The sequence below is a fragment of the Notolepis coatsorum genome (assembly GCF_963971535.1).
Source record: "Notolepis coatsorum genome assembly, chromosome: 11".
NCBI lineage: Eukaryota > Metazoa > Chordata > Actinopteri > Aulopiformes > Paralepididae > Notolepis > Notolepis coatsorum.
In genome coordinates, this window is record NC_140175.1 from 40,144,687 (window position 1) to 40,159,738 (window position 15,052).

The window sequence follows — 15,052 nt, forward strand, 5'->3', positions numbered from 1 at the left end:
AGCAAAGTACTGTGTGATGTTGTAGCTTGGTTTAAAACTGTATTGGAACCAGACCAAATATGTAACGCGTGCATTGACACCTTCACAACTCCTCTCAGGCCACCAGAAACGTGTCCAAGGGCCTGCGCCGGGCCGCACATGAGGATGCCTTCTAAGAGGTGGGTAGACTGTGACCCTTACTGTCCTGCGTGATCCAATAGTAATGAAGTTGACAGGTGAGCTTTCTCTAAATATTCAGGTGAAAAGGTGGATATATCGATATTAAGGGGGGAGGGGGGTATTTTTCTCCCCATAAGGCCCATCCCTCATACCCCTATAGCTGCATAATATACCCTCTATAGTACACCATTGCTCACAAACAACTTCACATACTTGAGCAGCAGACTTCAAATGACAACACCTTTTGAGAAACCATCTCCCCACCTTTAAACCATACGGAGCTTGAAACAAACGCACCAGTCACACAGAACAATTGACCAAACAGAGTATCACTGTGTAGAGAGAGGGGGTGGGGGGGGGGGGGGGGGGGTACGACACATACACAGGTGCTCTGTGTCTCAGACTGGCCTATTAGACACACAGCCCCCCCCCCCCCCCCCCCATCCCTGAGGGCAGGAAGCAACTATTGACTGGGAGACATCAAGAGAAACACACCTTTCAAAGCACACAACTTCCGGGCACACACACACACACACACATACACACACACACACACACACACACACACACACACACACACACACACACACACGCACGCACGCACGCACGCACGCACGCACGCACGCACGCACGCACGCACGCACGCACGCACACACACACACACACACACACACACACACACACACACACACACATACACACACACACACACACACACACACATATACACACACACTCACACGCACTACTATATACATCCCACCTGGATAAAATCTACCAGGTATCAGGTACTGCCCCGAGGGACAGGGTTGACCTCTTGAGACAGAGGGGTGGGGGGTGGTGGGGGGGGGGGGGACAAAGAAAAGGGGTCGAACTCACACGTGACACACACAGGTCATTCACTATCACATTAACCCTTTAAACACACAATATACTACTCTGTATCTCCCGAGCTACACGTTTGAGATTGAAGATTACAGATCAGAGATCACGATGCACAATGCGCTCCATCATCGAATTCATAGCTATACGCCTGAAAGTAGCCATAAAGCATGCAGTGGCTGAGACGGGGTTAAAGCGGCTTGTCTCAGTGCCGATTCAAAAGCGTACGTTGAGATTAGGGAAGATAAGATGAGAGAGATCACTGCACAAACATTCTCGCTCTACCCACTCTAAAAAAACTACAATTAAAACTCAACTCCACCCTGCATTAACTTATGTTGCCCTTTCAGATGTGGTCCGCCGTCGTTATGTTTGTCCACAAGCCCCCCGTGTCTTGAAAGCCACACCGGGTTGAGGCCCTGTGCCTGAGGAGTGTTGTCAGAGAGAGAGAGAGAGAGAGAGAGAGAGAGAGAGAGAGAGAGAGAGAGAGAGAGAGAGAGAGAGAGAGAGAGAGAGAGAGGGGGCAAAGTTAGGTCATGCGTTGGAAATGCCCTTAAGCAAGGCACTTTACCTTAACTGTTCCAGTGAGAGGCTCCTTTGGTACAAAAAGCCCCACGTTTGTGAAAGGGCACGGAGGCTGTGAAATGTAAAGAGTTATTCATGTTGGGGGACTTTGGTCTGCTTGGCAAGCGAAATGAAAACGTCTGGGTTTGAAGGTCTGGGGCCTCGTGAGAAAAACAACACTAACAAGTGCAATCTGGGGGAAGAAGAGGGAGAACATGTCACTCGTCTTCGATGTTTTAAGAAGAGGGACAACACGTGGCTCGTCTTCGATGTTTGACTCCACCACGGCAGAGAAAAGGATCTAAAAGGATAAGGAAAGCCTCAAAAAGACAAGGACTGCACCATACTGGTGGTTTGGAAAAGCAGCAGGTGAAACAGATATGTTATTCGATCGGAAAAACAAAGTCACCTGCCCCATAAGATCACCTGCGCTGATGGCTCAGAACAGGAGTTTGTCAGCTTCTACAAATACCTTGGTCTCTGGCTCCTCACTTTCTTTCACTTCTCACATGCCTGCAGGCCAAAGTTAAGGGCAGACTGGGGTTCCTTTACCGTAACAAGGCTTCTTTCACACATTCTGCCAAACATACTCTGGTGAAGATGACCATACTCCCCATGTTTAAACAGGCCCTCCCTGGAAATTAGACGCAACATCCACTGGCTGGCCTTTGTATATAAAACACTTCTAGCCGTACTCCCCCTTACCTTACTCGCCTAGTCCAGGGGTTCCCAAAGTTTTCAGGCCGCGACCCCCGAAATAACAGTGTCAGAGAGCCGCGACCCCCACTATCATAGGAGGTATAAAAAAATAAAAAATATATATAATATAATTATATATATATATATATATATATATATATATATATATATATATATATATATATATATATATATATATTGATATATATATATATATATATATATATATATATATATATATATATATATATATATATATATTGATATATATATATATATATATATATATATATATATATATATATATATATTGATATATATATTGATATATATATATATAATATTTTTTTTTCTTTTTTTCTAAATGGAAATGTATGGTTGAAACATGCAAACGTTCAAACGCACACACATTAATACGAATTGGAGGCTTTTAACCAGGGCCAGACTGGGGAAATAATTCAGGCCAGGAAATATAGTGCGAAATATAGCCCCAGTCAGGCCACTTTTTAAGCGGGGGGTGCCCCACCAGAAAATGTTGTGTTACAAAGACTTAATTTCCTGCATTCTGGTGCAGGAATTGTTTTATTTGTACCCATTAAATGGCAGTGTTTGTGATGGCATGACTGCATAAAAAAAAATATTAAATATATATTTTTTTTAATCATCTGGCGACCCCCCCACGGCGACCCCCCCACTTTGGGAACCCCTGGCCTAGTCCACCCTTGTCTATAATTACCGAATAATAATAAGCGAATTACCACACCCGGTCAGCCACACATATCCTGGTAAACGCCCCCCATGCCAACTCCTCACAAGGCCGTATGGTAGCGTATCGTGGTTCGAGGGCCTGTCAGTGAACATAAAAAAGAAGCTTCAGGTTTCCCAAAATAAGCTAGTAAGGGTGGTAATGGGTCTTGGCCCTCGCACCCACATAGGGAGGAGTCACTTCCAGGAGCTAAACTGGCTTCCTATAGAGGCCAGAGTTACCCAGCTCAGACTGAACATAGTGCACAATATTATAAACCAAAGGTCCCCTAGATACCTCCAAAACTACTTCACCCCGGTTAACGAATCCCACAACCACAGAACTAGAGCAAGCATAGCAAACCTGAAGCCTGCTTCTTTCCGATCGAAACTGGGCCAATGCTCCCTTACTTTCTCTGGAGCCCAGGATTGGAACAAGCTGCCTCTCCCCATCAAGCAGAGCTTGAGCCTCCACAGCTTCAAGAGAAGCGTCAGGAAGTGGCTCATGGACAGAATAGAAGAATAGCCCCCTATAGTTTGAATGGGTTTCCAATCAGTTTTTAGTTATTGTGGGGTATACAATTTTAGCAATAGGTTAGTCTTTTAATGTTTTAAATGTATGAGTTTTGTGTAATTGTCAGTTTTTAGTTATTGTGGGGTATACAATTTTAGCGTTAGGTTAGTCTTATAATGTTTTAAATGTATGAGTGTTGTGTTATTGTCGTGTTTTTTTGTTGTGGCCTAACAGCCCTGGGACCATGACGGAAATAAGGGTTTTACTCTTTCTCATGTTATCCTTTGGATCCTTGTTGTGTGTTTTTAATCCATCAATAAAATAAAATCAAATCAAATCGTTCCTCCTTTCAGTACGCAGCAGCTGATAGCTGGAACACAAAAAACCTTAAATATGGAAACGTTTATTTCAATTAGATTGTTTAAGGAAACTTTAACAAACTCCCTAGAGCACTCATGTAGCTGCTTCTCCGTGTGCTGATTGATTGATTGATTGATTGATTGATTGATTGATTGATTGATTGATTGATTGATTGATTGATTGAAAACTTTATTAACAGATTGCAGAATGGGTACAGTACAGTACAGCTCAATACATACAATTGTTAAGGAGATGCAGAGAAATACTTTCGGCTTGTTTACATCAGAGTCCCCCATGCTAACACCATGCTGCCACTATTGTTCTGTTGTCTGTCAGTTGTTGTTGTTCAGTTCAGATGTTGCTCTGTATGTATGTCCTGCTTTTTTAATAATGTTCCTTTGTGTTTTATTTTTATTTATTTGATTTGATCCCCCATCCCCTTTCCCCTAGGGGCCTTTTTACCCTCAAATAGGCCGTTATTGAAAATAAGAACTTGTTCTTAATTAGCCTGCCTATTCAAATAATGGTTTGATGATGATGATGATGATGATTATGGTGATGTCATCTATATGGCTTCCAAGTGTGCCCCTAACAGGCTTGATGTTCTCCACCACTCAGGCATCCATTTAGCCACTGGTGCACCTTTTTCCACCCACCATTGTGAACTGTATAAAGGCGACTTCACTGGCTTCCACTTATTTACAAGCGTCTTCTAGGAAAGATACCTCAATACCTCTCCAGCCTCCTGGACCTTTCCCATAACAACTACCATCTGAGGTCCAGTGATCTCATTATTCTATTCCCAAGGTCCATTCTTTGGCCAGAATTTCTTTCATTTTGCTGCAGCAAATGACTGGAACTCTCTCCAAAACTCCTTCACTTCCACTTCCGTAATTTCATGTGTTTAAGCTGAAACTGCAACAGTCCCTATAGCTGACTGTTGCACATGCAACTGTCACCTAGCTTTTTAACTGTAATTTGACTGTTCTGCTTCATGTATGTATCAAGTATGTATCACGTATGTCATTTTATTTGGTTGTTTGTTTGATGTGTGTTTTAATGATTTCCATTATCTCTGTGATGTATGTACCATCTTTTTTTTGTCCCCTTTCCCTGTTACCCTTCAAGGGGACTTTTTGTCCTCTCGCCAGTCACTGAAATAAGAATTTGTTCTTAATTGACCTGCCTGGTTAAATAAAGGTTACATTTAAAAAAAAAAAAATTATAAAAAGGACAGAAACCAAATACACCATGTTGTACACCATGGCTGTCTTTGGTTCCTTGCTTTTACAGTGTTGTTGGTGTTACAGTTCAAGGATTGGAAAAGTATGCTTGAGACACTCTCTGGCACAAGTGGACAGAGAGAGAGACAGTGAGAAAGAGAGGTTGAGAGAGAGAGAGAGAGAGAGAGAGAGAGAGAGAGAGAGAGAGAGAGAGAGAGAGAGAGAGAGAGAGAGTGAGAGAGAGAGAGAGAGAGAGAGAGAGAGAGAGAGAGAGAGATAGAGAGAGAGAGAGAGAGAGAGAGAAAGAGAGGTTGAGAGAGAGAGAGAGAGAGAAAGAGAGGTTGAGAGAGAGAGACAGAGACAAAGAAAGAGAGGTTGAGAGAGAGAGACAGGGAGACGGAGAGAGGGCGAGAGAGAGGGCGAGAGAGAGAGAGAGAGAGAGAGAGAGAGAGAGAGAGAGAGAGAGAGAGAGAGAGCATAAGTAAGAGAGCTGACACAATGTCTGGCTGAAGGACCTGAGTGGACAGGATCACAGAGATCTCAAGGGCTCTGGACAGAGAAGGCTGCGCCACGCCACCAGCAGTCAATAATAAGGTTTCAGGATTTCAGGAATATTCAAAGGTGAAAACATTCCATGGGAATTAGTGGGAATATATGGGAATTAACGAGAATAAAATATAGGGGTTATTTGCACAGACTGTATTTACCATGTCATATACAGATAGAAACATAGCCTTTTTACCAGATCATGAGCAGATATAATTGCAAACCCTTCTAATAGAAATGAAAAGAAAATCTACAATTTAGTTATCAGTTGAACTTTAAAGCTGCAATAACTATTTTCTGACCACTAAAGGGGCAAGTCGTCACTATAAACAAACTCTTTATCCTCTTCACATGTCAACATTTTGTTGTTGTTTACAAGATTTCAACTACAATACAATACTTTCTCTTGGGCATTTCCTGGCTGTGAAACAATGTAGGTAAATACCTCACCTACAGACACAATATTGTTCTGACAGCACAATGCTGATGTAATTAAGAGATTAGCGTAAACAAATATTTTTTAAATGCATAGGTATAGAAAATAAGCAAAGCCAAAGTGTGTTTGTTTGAGTAGGACACCATGTCTCAATGAGACATTCTGATAGCAGGTAGATAGTAAGGTTTGAAAATGTAAAAAAATACTGTCAGAAAATAGATACTGCAGCTTTAATTATTTCATTTCATTTCATTTCAAATCGAGTCACGTCGAGTTACACACAGCATATAAAAACATAACAATAAGACAACAAGATGAGGCAAAAAGCAAGGATAACAAATCAATTAAAATACGTACAACTTGATTGACAAAGGTTGGAGATCAAGGTTTTAAACCCTGCTACAGGGGGGAGAATCGCGCCTCTTCATCAGAGAGGGCCAACCAACCTTGTCATAAAGTACACAGTGATGAGTGTTGTATCTATCACCAGTGATGTAACTGAGGAGTGATAGACAGATTTCAAGGATTTAAGGGTCTATAGATTACATCACCATAGTTCTGGACTGATAAGAAAACTGCTTTGACAACTCTCTTTCTACTAATCAAAGGAAAACTGGTTCTGTTTATTCTAATTAAATGAGTTGACTCTTTACATTGTGTTATATATTGTAGTCAAGTCAAGAGTTTTATTTGTCACGGCATACAAGTATACAATGAAATGCGGGTGGTCTTGCCGGCAACGATGTGCAATACAGTAGTAACAACATACTGTAGTGATGGGAGAATGCACTGTGCAGTGTGCATGCAGAGGGTTGTAATTCTGATGCTGCAAAGTCTGTCTAAAGAGTTCACTCTGCCGCCATCTTGATAACAGGGACTAACAAGACCAGAATCCTGTCTCTCTGAATGGGGAGTGAACCGTATCTAAGAATCATGCATGAGCCATGTTCTCCTGTTAGCAATATTCTCAAAGTACATTAATTATTGATAGGTTTATATGAGTAAAAACAGGCGTGCAAATTCCTCAAGGCACCATCGTTGGTTTGAAATATAACTTGTGTAGTCTTCATGTCATTATGATGAATTGAAAATGGGGGACCCTGATGTAAACAAGATGTAAATCAATCAATCAATTCATTTTATGGCAAAACAACTTCATTTTGCCCAGAGACAGTAAACGTATCCTAATTTGGTCACACTACACACTACACACACACACGCACACGCACGCACACGCACGCACGCGCACACACACACACACACACACACACACACACACACACACACACACACACACACACACACACACACACACACACACACACACACACACACACACACACACACACACACGCACACACACAGCTTAGGCTGTGCTGCAGAACATTCTCAGACAAGTATTTTTCACAGATCTTGAGTAAAAGAAAAATGTACATGGCTCGGCAGTTTCAACAGATATATCCTGACATCAGTGCAATATAAGAAATGCAGGATTAACATATGTCGTTGTTAACAGAAGTACAGAAAAACCTTTGCATGAGCTCACGAACACAAGTTAAATTCTCTTCAGCCATCAAGTAGTTTCAGCCAGAGTCCTCAATTACCATGGCAACCACTCACTGTGCGATTCCCAGCCTTTTGGCAGAGATCATTATTTATTTGAAACATCTTTAAAAACTCACTTTTCACCTTAAGATGTAATAAATTATAATTTCACTAAACATGAAATCACATTTTATTATTTTTCTCAGAATGTTTATTTTCCAGAAAGTAGTTTTGTCGTTGCCTCCATCTTTAGTGTTACAGATTTCCCCATTAAAAACGTACGGTTATGTATATAACCATAGTTATATGAGCATAGTGACACTCTGCATCTATTGCAATACTCTTCATATCCAGTATTGAACTGAATAAATTCTCACATGTACCTTTACATACCATCATCTGTCTGGCCACACCCCCATCCGCTACCTACATAAGCAGGGGTGTGGCCATACCATCAGCTCCTTCCCAAGTCTTTCACCACAAGGCAAGATCACGTCGTCCTCAGTGAGTCCGACGCAGAGCGTCACTATGCTCATATAACTATGGTTATATACATAACCGTACGTTATATATCGCATAGCTCTGCTCTGCGTCTATTGCAACACAGGAGCTGAGCAGAGCGGAGCTCGACAAATGTACCCGCTGAGGCCCCCCACAACCATCAGAACCGGGGAGGACCCGAGCCCCCCGAACCCCCCTAGCGGAGGACGGGAGGATGTCGGATCCGACTGCGCGAAGAGGAGATTTCAGCAACTCAACGCACAGGGTGAGCAGACCGTGGGGCGTACCCACGACTACACAAATGCACAACCCGCATGCCACTAGGGAACGAACGGAAAGGAACAAACCCCCGTTACCACCCCTAATATCACGGGGTCAAGAGCAAAAGCCCAACCCCATGGCAAGGCCGTAGCAGCGGAGCGCGAAGGAGGACCCAGACCCAGAAAGGGACTGGACCCCCCCGGAAAAAGGGGGCCTGGAGAGGCCAATGACGCCACAGCATCGAGACCTCACCAGGCGGTCACTAGTGACACCGCCCCCCACATCGCCAGCGTATTCGGACAGGGCCCATCCAAGAGCAGGCCCTTCCCCCCTACAGCAAGCTGCCTAGCTCACTGATCCTGGTATACCCAGGCAGTCACCCATCCAAGTACAACCCAGGCCTGAACCTACACAGCTCCCGAAATCGAACGAGATCGGGCGTGTCCAGGTTGGTATGGCTGTAAGCTCGAAGCACTCAAGAGGCTACACCCACAGCGGAAGCAGGCAGCGCACCGGGGAGACGACCCCCAAAAGAGGTCGATCCATCAATCCAGGCAACAGGCCACTCGACCTGAGCCTGGAGCACTGCGGACTAGACAGGCGCCAAAGGGGTCTGCTGAAACAGCACCCCGGCGGAAGGGGCGTATGCTGGCATTGTTGTGCACCATGTCACAGCCTCCACACAAACCCCTCGACTCTCTAGAGGGGCCGAGGCAGAGAAGGCTGACATGATTGGCAGACGTCATGAAACGTGCAGGGGCACACTCACCGGCCTACCCCGAGAGTTGACTCCGCTACCAACACACCAGGGAACCAACCACCCCCTTGGTTCTAACATGAGGCGGTTGTTCCTATAACCCCTCAAGAAAAAACTCCAAAACACAACTGCGGGTATACACTGGCTATACCGCAGTACAAGTGTTTCAGTTTTCAAAAAGGGGTTATCCCAGGCGTACGGGTCGACGAAACAATTTCGGACCAGGCCCGGCGGACCGGGACGTACACAGGGATGCCAGAGGAGTTCTATAAGAATCACCTCAACAGCCCCCTCCCAGCCATGCTTAAGCAGGAGAAGAGAGGGGCGAAAAGAATGGAGAAGGACCAGGCCCCCTTAGCGCAGCGCAAGGTACAACACAACATGGACCAAGCAACAGTGAGGGGTAATACGTAGTAACACAACCACAAACATCTCCATAACGTCAAACCCTGCAACACCCGGGCCGACCCGGCATTTCCCCCCCCGAAAAAAGCACAAGTCCCTCAGGGTACCAGAACAGCAGATCTGCGTCCCCGGCGGACAACGGGTTAACTGACCTGGACCGGCGCGACCAGAATCAGTCCCGTGCCCTAATCACGCCGCCATCCCCAACCCTAGGAGGGGGGTAGGTACGCGTGTCGATCCAAAACATTATAGAGGGCGCCACCCAGACGGCCCCTTTCGTACCGCGCTCGGTGGCCCACCCCAAGGGCGTGAGACCCCTCTACCTATGCTTTGATCTATTCCGTTAACATCCCCCAGATATGAACCAGAATTCGTCGAGACAAACCTACTGGCGCTCGGAAGAGACAAACTCCATCCCAGTTCCCCCATAAAAACGCTGTTTCAATGATGAGCAACCAAGGCGCGCCAGCCCATGCGTGGTTCCTATCAGAAACACCCAGGGCCAGCACTATGTACACGTCGAGACCCAAAACATATCAATGGATAGTCTAACAAGACACCAGATACCGTTCCTCCAAGCCGCCTGGGAGAACGACAAGAAGCCGTTTTTTTTCACACAAAAAAATACGGACATGGGTCCCATACGACGCGGCTGAGGGAAAACAACACCCCGTCAACCATGCTCCATAAAAGAGGGGACGGGGAGCAACGTACCCTATGACAGGGGGAAACCCATGACTCAACAGACCATTACCGGCGAGGAGTCAGGGAACTCCCTAAACAATACCCCGTCAACCTGCTCCATAAAGGAGGGGACGGGGAACCCCCAGAGAGACTTCCCACGTGAGCAATAGATTGAAAAGACATATTGCAACATTGAGCTATAACAATTGGACTAGGACTCTCCGAGGAGGAGGCTCTGAAACTCTGAGGAGGCTCCCTCACTGAGAGGGAGGCTCTGAACTCACCGAGAAGGCTCTGAACTCCCTGAGGAGGAGACTCTGAAAACTCCCTGAGGAGGAGGCTCTGACCCAATACACACACTACCAGTAGGGAGCAGAGCAGAAGAACAAAACGTCTCTACTGCGTTGCATCACCCACCAAGCTCAATACACATACAACAGAGCAGAACTTTTTAAGTTCTACTCACCTTGACAATGTGAGGAGGAGGCTCTGAAACTCTGAGGAGGCTCCCTCACTGGGAGGGAGGGTCTGAACTCACAGGAGGCTCTGAAACTCCCTGAGGAGGAGGCTCTGAACTCCCTGAGGAGGAGGCCCTGAAAACTCCCTGTAACAGAGGTCCACAACATGGAGCCTGAATAACCCACGGAAGTCTTACCAATAGAAACACGCCCAGTGACGTACTCCATGGCGGGGGAATTTCCGTGGTCCACCGCCCAATATGGGACCAGGAAACTCCCCCCCCCCCCCCCCCCCCACCCTGTAACGCGCTGATCCAGCAACGTGGCAGGAAGCCCGAAGGACAGGGGTTTCTGACCAATCAGAAAAAGGGGAGGAAGGTTTTACCAGTTCACCCCCTTATGACCCCTCACCCCTGATACGATGTAATGACAAAGTAGAGCCATGACACCAGTCACAGCATGCTACATGAAGCGTTAACAGCTTCACATAGACTCATGTGCGAACCTGCCATCTGAATTTTCAAAGGAAGAAAACACAGACCCAGAGAGGGCCCCTTTAAGAGCCCCGGTACCAGAGCTTACACATGTGACTTCTGTAGGCCAACACCTAACCCAGTTGTGGATCTTAACGACACACACAACCCTCCATCACAACAAAAAAGGCAAAAGTACACTCTCACTACCGTAAGAGGAACGCCGTTTTTCATAACGAGAGAAGACACAAGTCCTCGATTAAGTACTGGCCACAGGCCTTGCTAAGTCCACATGATAGCGACCAAACAATCTTTTCCCTAGGAAAAAATTGTTTCTCCAAGCAGGAGCACAACCCCAGCAGAAGCTGAGGGATTACACCGTATCCCCACAAACATAGTGAAACAATATATTGTAAACAAAAACATGTTTGAGAGGAGGGGGGGGCCCCAGGGAAACCGGGGGGGATCACCCCTCACCACCTTACCCCTGATACGACTAGGTTGAACAGGTACCGCCCTGTTAATATGTGAACACGCCACCTGTTTATTGTCATCACAGGCTGAGAGAAGGACTCACCCCTCGATCACATGTCACTAAGCATAGCTTTGCAGGGTTATTAACCCAGCTAGTTGTGAGCTCAACTACGTTATCAAACGTTACATGAACACACAATTTCTCATCACAACCAAACCAGTTCATTTTTACTCACGTAAAAAACAACGCAGATTTTCTAGGTAGAGAGAAAGCTATACCAGCGACAAGACAATTCACACACAACACATGTTGCATCTCCAATGTAGTGAAGCAACATACGTTTTGGAAAAAAACATCATTATTTACAAAACATTTAGAAGGGAAGGAAGGAAGAGGCGTTAAGTGTCCAAAGGACCCTTACCTATACCATGAACGCAGGCTGAGAGGACTGCAACACTGGTCTCCACGTTGACGAAAGTCCTCGCTGGCGGGGCAACAGAAGCTAAGACACCCCCCTCCAACAGCCGATCATGGTGTAGGGCCGACTACATCCTCTGTCAAAGATGACGTCGTAGTCAGAGTGTTATGGCCTGCTATTCTCACGGCTAATGTTCAACGGTGTAGCATAAGCTAACAGCCAACTCAGGCCGACTGGTGGCAACAAGCTAACGTTCCTAGCCTAGCGAACGTATCGAGCTAGCGCCGCAGCTAACAGCTAACTGGCTAACAGGTAGCTCACCCATCTAGAACGCAAACTAAGCAGCTATCACCGAATTGCACAACGGGAGAACACAATAAAGCCAACACTTCAGACAGTCGCCGTCCGTCCCCCTCCTCATCCTAAGAGAGAAGAGAAAAAGAAGTTAACACAGTTTTCAGAATGGTGATTAACAGATATACATCGGTATCGGCACAATTCCCTCATGGGCTGCAGCCGATTTGGGCGTGGAGCTTCCGATAACAAAACACCAAACCCACTTTCATCGTGATAGGGTAACTTTCAACTTGAAAGATGGGGCCATTCACGTGACAGAGAGAAATCCGCTCGTCCAAAGATCCGGGGTTTTAACCACAGATCTTGGTCACGGCCCACTAGTTTGACTACCGTGGGCTTCAAACCAGGACCCTCTCTCTGCCGTCTAAGAGGCAGAAAAAGGGTACTAGTCTGGGGCCGGCTTTCGTAAATCGTGCAGCTAATCCCCTCATAGCAACACAACTGGCGCTCGCGTACAAAATCATCACTCACCCAGAGAGGTAGCTAGCTTCTCACAACAGCCGTCGCCCCTCCTGCACAGTCCAGCTGCAGAACCGCAGGTAATACCTGTCCAGCTGCAGCTTGGAGGACTGCAGGTGGGGATTAGACCAGCGACGCGAGCCCCTAATACGAAAATGCCGGTGGAGGTTAGAATGATCATCATCTTCTAGACACCCCAGTGGCGAAGACATTATCGCTGTATTTCCTTGAAAATAGTGAGAGAGAAAACAAAGATATAATGTCAACGTAGCTCCTTCATCTCCTATTTCCTTTCTTCAAAAATCCATCAAACTTCAAAGTGTGGTACTTGCAGGCACTCGACGTGGTGAAAACTGAAGAAGGAGCTGATGGTATGGCCACACCCCTGCTTATGTAGGTAGTGGATGGGGGTGTGGCCAGACAGATGATGGTATGTAAAGGTACATGTGAGAATTTATTCAGTTCAATACTGGATATGAAGAGTATTGCAATAGACGCAGAGCAGAGCTATGCGATATAACTACCACAGTGATCTGTCTATTGTAGACTGTCTCTGGTTAAACTACCACAGTGGTCTGCTCAGTATACTGTAGACTGTCTCTGGACGCTGACAGTTACCTGTACATGTGATGGAGGAGTGCACTGTATATTGAATACAATTCAATTGAGTTTTGATTAATGGGGATATTTTAACTAAAACATGCCACAATATTGTTTTACTAAATACCTAATATTGCCTTATTAAGTGTATTTTCCCCAAAATAAGTTCACTATTATAGGCAACCCCCTTTGCAACCCTAGTCGTCTAGAGCAAAGCCACTGTAAGAGGACAGGAGAGACAGAAAAGAGGAGGACAAGCCAGGCGGAGAGCAAGAAGCTAATGGAAATAAAAAGAGAGAGAGAGAGAGAGAGAGAGAGAGAGAGAGAGAGAGAGAGAGAGAGAGAGAGAGAGAGAGAGAGAGAGAGAGAGAGAGAGAGAGGGAGAAGGAGAGAGAGATAGAGAAGGAGAGAGAGAGACAGAGGAGAGTGAGAGACAGAGAAGGAGAGAGAGAGAAGAAGAGAGGAGAGAGAGAGAGAGAGAGAGAGAGAGAGAGAGAGAGAGAGAGAGAGAGAGAGAGAGAGGAGAGAGAGAGAGAGAGAGAGAGAGAGAGGGGAGAGAGGGAGAAATAAAGGGTTAGTGTGGATAAAAGATAAAAAGTAACAAGTAGAGCGTGCGAGGCGTCAGCGCCAGATGGAGAATGTGTGTCGGGAGGGACATGGAGGACAGGCAGGCAGAGAGAAGGAAGCACAGCAACAAATGTGTGTGTGTGAGTGTGTGTCTAACTGTCTATATGAAAGGTTATGTACATTGGCAACGTTCAAATCAGGATAAGCTTGCGCGTGCGGTGTGTGTGTGTGTGTGTGTGTGTGTGTGTGTGTGTGTGTGTGTGTGTGTGACAGTGGGTGCGTGGGTGGCATATTTGAGCAGATCTCTATTAAGAGTAGCTGTGAGTGTTTGGCAGTGTTCAAAAACAAGTTAAGTGTTTGTGTCACCGTGAGGGGAGGGAGGAAAAAGAGCAGAGCCAGGCGGGAGCGACCGTATGTGTCGGAGGGGGGGGGTTCTTATTTGGAGGCCAGGCGCCCGGGTGAAGGGCGAAGGGAAAGCAGCTCACTGGACACGGCCCTAATGATCACAACTCGGGCTCTTGCCTTTTTAATTACCCAGCCAGGCCTGACTGAGCAGCACAAAGCTCTCCAGCCCCACAGAATGGAGTGGTTGAGGACGGAACAAAAACAGAGCACTTCCTTGTGAAGGATGCCCTCTGAACCCGGCGGCTAATGCAGGCCTCTCTGCCGGCTCCCGCTGCTGCGGCCACTCATTGTGTCGGAGTGGAGGAGAGAGCGAGGTGGCACTCCAGAAACAAGGCCTCCGCCACCAGCGCGGTCATGGTCTACGGGCCACGTGAGAACAGAGCCTCGGTCAAGACCTCTCTGATGACACCAGCAACACCCCCCCCCCCCCCCCCCCACACACACACACATACGGACGAAATGGAGGGTTGGAATTTGAAATAATAAAACATATGACAGATGTGAAGAAGTCTGCACACACTGCTTTTGCAATGACTTTCTTATTTAATTTTTTATTCATT